Raw genomic sequence first — 6,320 nt, 5'->3', positions numbered from 1 at the left:
CGGCGATGCCCCCCGAAGCAGCCGGGAGTCCCCGGGGCCGTGCCAGCTCACAGGAAGCCCCCGCACACGGACACCGTGGGCCCCCCAGCCCCGGAGGCAAGCCGGACTGGTCTGCCCTCTGCCTGGGGGGCACGGGGGGCTGTGCCCTTGGCCGTGGGGGAGGATGTGGCCTGGCTGTGGGGCAAGTCCCAGCAGGGGCTGGTTTGGGGCAGGGCTGTGCCCGCTGGGATCCGGCTGTGGGGCTGGCCCTGGCTGCTCCTGTTCTCCCTGGACGTGACCTCGTGAGGCAGCTGGTGGGGGTATGGGGGGACCCAGCAGGGCCACCAAGGCGGGAGGGGGGACCCAAGGGTGCCTCTGGCTGCAATACTGCGCTGTGTTTCAGTGCAGGGCTGTGAGCACCCACGAGAGTCCTCTTGCCCCGCACAGGCCCCCCTTTACCCACCCGTGCCCTCCTGCACAGGCACCTTCTCTGCCAGGCAGTGCCCCCGGGTGCCTCCCCAGCACAGCCCCCCCTCGCCCTGCTGGCCTGGCGCACCTCAGAGCCCCGCAACCCGTGTCCCCCGCGCGCTGCAGCCCCTGCGGCCACCCTTGCTGCGCCCGCACGCCGCTTCCCTTCCACGCCGCGGCCTCGATGCACACGCAAACGCTGCATCCGCTGTACACACCCTTCACGCACACGTGTCCCCTACACGCTGCACCCACCTCACGCGCACTCAGCGCACACGCCGCATCCCCCGGGCACACCCTCGGTGCCCACGCCGCAGCCCCCACCACCCGCACCGTGCCCCCCCCGCACGCCTCCCTCCCGCACTGCCTGCGCTCGCTGGCCCTGCGCCACTCACCCTCGTCACGCCCAGGCACTGTGTCCCCGCACGGCCCCCCCCACCCCTGGGTGGCCCCCCAGCCCCAGGGTGGTGGTGTCCCCATGGTGGGGACAGCTCGGGCCCCAACGCCCCAGCTCGGCCCTGGTCCAGGCGCGGGGCTGTGCCGGGGGAACCTCACAGGTCACCTGGGGGGCAGATACTGGGGAAACTGGTGGGACTGGGGGAGGCGGAGCCTCATGTGTGGGGGCGGGGCATGGGGTGGGGCTTAATGTCTGGGGTGGGGCTTTATGCACTGGGAGGAGCTTATTGGGTGCAGGACTGGGAGGCGGTGGCACAGAGGGGCACATCGCAGGGCAGTGAGGCCCAGCGGTGCCCCCACCAAAGACCGCCCGGACGCCGGGGTCCCTGGCCCGGGGAGGATGGAGGGCGCTGCGTCGGGCACGCCGAACTACCTCGTTGGGGCGGGCGGGCGCCTCCTCCCGTCCGCTCTCACCCTTGGGTGCCAAAGCAGGCCGAGCGCGGGGCRACGCTCACCTCTACCTCAGCGTGCGGCGGGCTGGGCTGCTGCTCGGTGCCACCGGGGCGGCTGGCCAGGCTCCCGCGGGCGCTCCCGCTGCGGCAACGCAACTCTCTATCTATTAAAGAAAATGAACCGATGAACCAAACTGGCGTCCAGGGTGATGTCCGCGACATGGTGCTGCCCACCCCGCTCCAGCGCCCAGGCTGGGGACAACTCAGGGCGTGCAGGACCCCCCCTCAGCCCCTTTTGGGACACTCTGAGGTGGCGGCTGCAGTGTCCAAGGGCTGCAGTCCCTGATCTTTGCCTCTGGCACAGGGTTGCCCCAGCTCCGCGGGGGAAATGCAGCTGGCTCTGGGGTGCAGACAGATGCCCTGTGCCCACCAGAGATGCCCCTGTGCCCTCGAGTGCAGGCAGCAGCAGACAGGGCACCGAGCTCCAGATGTGCCAGCCAAACCGTGGGGCTGCACAGCCCCACAAGGTGCCCCACAGTAGCTTACCCACAGCCTGGTGGCCCCCTGAGGCTGCCTGTGCCAGGCAAGAGACACGGGGCACAGCCGTGGGGTTGCAAAGGCCATGGCCATAGGGCTGCGAGGTTGTGGCCAGGTGAGGTGCGAACTGTGCCGGGCCAGCCTGGCACCTGGGCAGTGCCTGTGGGGGGCATGGGTGAGCCGAAAGGGACACAGGTACACAAACAGGGTCTGGTGGGTGCATAGATAGGTACACACAGGCGAGCATGGAGGCACGCAGGCAGCCGAATTCCCACACTCACACACAGCTCAGCACACTCACGTTCACACGCACAAACTCACTGGCACGCACACTCACTTGTGCATGCCCGCACGGCCGCACTCGCACACAAACGCTTGGGTGAGCGCACCCATGCTGGCACTCACACGGACACAGGGGCTTGCACCCGCTCACAGCCGCCTACACGTGAGCAGACCCCCCCTAGCACCCATGGGAACACACCCGGGCACAGAGGGCATCCATGGGGACAGACACCGCCCCCCCTTAGCAACCGTGGGGACGGACCCCCGGCACAGAGAGTGCAGATGGGGTCAGACGGCAGCGCCCCTGGGGACAGACCCTCCTGGAACAAAGGCACCGATGGGGACAGACCCCGTTACCCCTGGGGACAGACCCGGGCACCCCCGGGGCCAGGCAGCCCCGCTCCCCCATCGCGGCGGTGCCGGCGCTGTCCAGGGTGCTGCAGCGCCCGCGCTGCCCGGGCGGGGCGCGGGGACGGGGCCCAGGCGTCCCGGGAGAGGGGGAGGGGTTGCAGGAGGGTCCAAGTGTGTATGTGGGGGGGGGGGGGGGTTGTGAGTGTGCGCACCAGGCCGCAGGGGGGCCCGAGGGCGTTTGCGGCAGGCTCTGGGTGCCAGCGGGGGGCCGGGCGGTGCCCCCACGGGCAGCGCTCCCGCAGCCCCCCGGCACGGCACGGCACGGCACGGCACGGCACGGCACGGCACGGCACGGCACGGCAGGGCGAGCGGGGGGCCGGAGCGGGATCGATCCGGCCGTAATTGGGGTCTCGCGTCCCCTGTCACTGCCAGGCAGCGCTGGCCGCGGCTCATCGAGCGCCGAGGGCCCCKGGGGGCCGGGAGGGCGCCGCCGCCCCCCTCATTAGGCGGCTCAGGGGGCGATGTGCGAGGCGACGCTCCCCGGGGGGCTCGGGGACACGGCTGCTGTCACCGGAGTAACCAGCCCCGATCGATGCCTGCTTCCCGCATCCCGCAGGGCCTGTAATTGAGCGGGAGGGAGGAGCTGGAGGGCGAGGGGCCGCGGGGACCATCCAGCCTAGCCGGAGGAGCGCCGGATCAGGGCCTCAGCGCCGGGCGGTGGGCAGGGGGGCACGGCACTGGCGTGGGCCGCGCCAGCTGTGCCAGCGCAGGCCCCGGCCTCCCCCTCCCTGGGGACAGGATCAGGGTCCCCCTCTCCAACCCGAGAGCATGCACACGTGTGCGCGTGTGGGTGTGTGTGCACACACGTGTGCAAAGGCCTGGACTCTGCTGGCCTGATGGGGCACGGCGAAGCGCACATGCCACGCGGGGGCACCTCTGATCCCCTGCGGACATYGCTGCATCCCCGTGAGACCCCTCGCCCTCTGCGCGGGGACACGCCAGCCCTGTCGGGGATGCTGCGGCCTGGCACTGATCCTGCACAACGGGTCCACCCCAACGCCTACTTGGGGTGGTGCTGGGCACCCCGGGACCCTCTTTTAGCACTGGCTCCCCCTTTGTGGGGCTGGGGGATCCCAGGGTAGACGCAGCACCCAGGGCAGGGGAGGGACAGGGCTCCCACTGGGTGGCTGGGCTGGGCCAGGAGGGTGCTGGGTGCAGGATCTGGCCCCTCCACCCTCCCCCGGGCCCTGTGGGTATCCTGCCCGAGCCGGGCCCTGGTCCTGCCGCCTTGCAGGGGGTGCCTGGCTCCTCCGCTCCCTAAATCTTGTGCTGGGGGCCTCCGAGGGCTGGGGCTCCCTCGCCAGCGGGTCCCCAGGGTGCAGCAGCTCTGGGTCCTGATCTGTGGATACGTGCTTAGGGGATCGACCCACATTTGGGCATTCCCAGATGCCTTCAGGCAAAGCCCACGGGGCGTCCGCGCACCCAACCCGCAGCACCCAGGGGCAGGGGGGGATCTCACCCCTGAGGGGGTCACTTACCCCAGTCCACACTGTGCGGTGGGGTGCAGGAGTGCTGCCCAGGACCTGGCTGTTGGGGACACTGGGCTTCCCGGGGTGGCACCAGCCCAGGCAGACACGCCGGTGCGGGGTGGCAGCRGGGCAAGGCCTGTGGTGGGGCACGGGGAGACCCTGCTCGGGGCAAGGCCTGGGGAGCAGCCCCAGGCTCAGTCGCCTGCTGGGGGGTCCCACGGGAACACCCGGAGGCCCAGTACTACAGCTCCCCCCTGCTCCCAGGCTCCGCGCCGGATGGGATTTGTCCTCTGCCCCCAAAGCCCCAGTTCCCAGAGTCCTGGGACTGCCTGAATTTCTCAGCGTGGGGGGGTGGGTTGATTTCTGACCCTCCAGCACAGGGATTGGGGTGTTCATGGGCATCCCCCCATCACACTGGACGCAGGCCACGGCAGAGCCGGCCCCCTCTAAACACAGACCAGCAGCGTGCGCTCAGCCCCCGGCTCCCGCTGCAGCCCCCGGCTCCTGCTGCAGCCCCCGGCTCCCGCTGCAGCCCCCGGCCGCTTCTGCTAACGAAGCCGTTTTCCGTTGTCGCCTTTGTGGAACAAAGCTTGGCTCCTTCCCTCCAAAGGCGCCTCTCTCGCAGCCCCGCTATCGATCCCTAGGAAGAAAAGGCAGAGCACACGGGGCCTCAGCCTGCTGCCTCCTGCCCGAGTRCTCTGCACAGCTCCTCCAGGGAGATTTGGGGGGCCAGAGGGGTTGCTGGGTCCCTGGGCCACCCCACAGCTCCCTCCTACAGCCCAGCAATCCCATACAACTGCCCCTTCCAGCGCAGCCGAGAGCTGCAGTAAAACATCCAGAMGGGTGACGCCATTTCAGGGCATGGTGGGTTTTGCTCTCTGCAAGGAGCACCGGGGGGGTCCTCAAAGCCCGTCAACCACAGTTATCTGCCAGGCTAACGAAGCACTTGCTATTAGTGGATGGTTTTGACCCAAGAGCCTGGCCTGAGATTATCTGAATCTGGCTAGGGACTCCCTGGTGCCCAGAGCACAGCGGTGCAAAGCCCAGCCATGAGCCGCAGCCCAAGAGGGGCAGGAACCAACCTGGAGCAGCTCTGCCACCGCTGAAACCACAGGGACATGATGGGGCAGTGGTCGCCTGAGCCCTGGGGCACAGGGGACTTTGTGAGATGCTTTGGGAGCTCCCAAACTTCTCTCTCTGCAGTTTGGATGCAATGGATGCTACTGCCATGAAGCCAAGTCATCTCATCCTTTTTAGGGATCTCCGTAATTGCGAGTGCCAGTTGAAGGCAGCAATGGGGCTCAGGGTGGCTGTTGCATTCATTAGTGTCTTGCTTTTTAGTAAGTGTCACCTGCTTTGATCGATAGGAGAAAGGTGAACCCAGGCAGCCTGAGGCCTGGGGAAAAGCCCGCGGCAGCCTCCTGGATTTCAAAGGCCCTGCTTCCATGCAGCCCCGATCACTATATCTATTTTTTTTAATACATTTGAGTGCCTCCTTCCTGAAGGACCACACCGGAATGAAGTAGCTATCGACCAGCCGGGTGGTGTGAAGCCTGCACACAGGAGGGCACCTCCTTCTACAGTGCAAATCAGCATTGATTGGCTTTAACATCTCCTCTTTGGCTTTGAGATCGGCTTCACATCTCCCGCTCAGCTCCCCAAAAGCCGATTTCCATTGCCTACCTCCTGCACACCTCCCCCTTCCCAGGGTCCCAGTCTCATTACCTCTTCTGAAGAAGGACCTGGGGAGGGGAGGCGCAGGCTGGGGTTTTTCACTTGGCGAGGAGGGATGCATCGGAGGAGATGCATGTGTCCTTCAAGAACGAAGGTCTCCCGACTTCCCAGGCAGCGAGCACTGAGCCTGCAGAAATGGTGCTGGGCCCCAAGCCACGGCACCCACTGCCAGCTCTGCCGGGGCCTGGGGAGACAGGGTGGAGGTGGGGGGAGGTGGGAGGAGCATCCCAAAGGGGTTTGGTGCTCCCGTCTGCATCCCCACCTTGATGGCCATGCCCTCCTCCTCCTCCGGGACGCGTCCCTTGTCTCCACACCTCGCCGGTGTGGAGGCCCTGGCCGAGGCTCACAACCCCGGAGTTTGGGGCGAAGGTGCCGGTGGTGCTCCCGGCCTGGAGCYGCCCCAGCACCGTCCCTGCTTGCCGTGCAGGCCCCCGGCCCCGCCGCGGCCTGTCCCTCTGGTCAAGGCCAGGCGCAGACCGGGGCCTGCGCTCCCGCGCCGCCGCCGCCCCCGGAAGCGCCATTTTGGGGCCAAACGAGCGTTACTCAAACCGCCCTCGGTGGCTCCTAACTCCGGCGTCGCCCCTCGGGACGC

This window comes from Apteryx rowi, unplaced genomic scaffold (assembly GCF_003343035.1).
Source record: "Apteryx rowi isolate R43461 unplaced genomic scaffold, aptRow1 scaffold_1208, whole genome shotgun sequence".
In the NCBI taxonomy this organism is placed as follows: Eukaryota; Metazoa; Chordata; class Aves; order Apterygiformes; family Apterygidae; genus Apteryx; species Apteryx rowi.
This window is presented reverse-complemented; position numbering follows the sequence as displayed.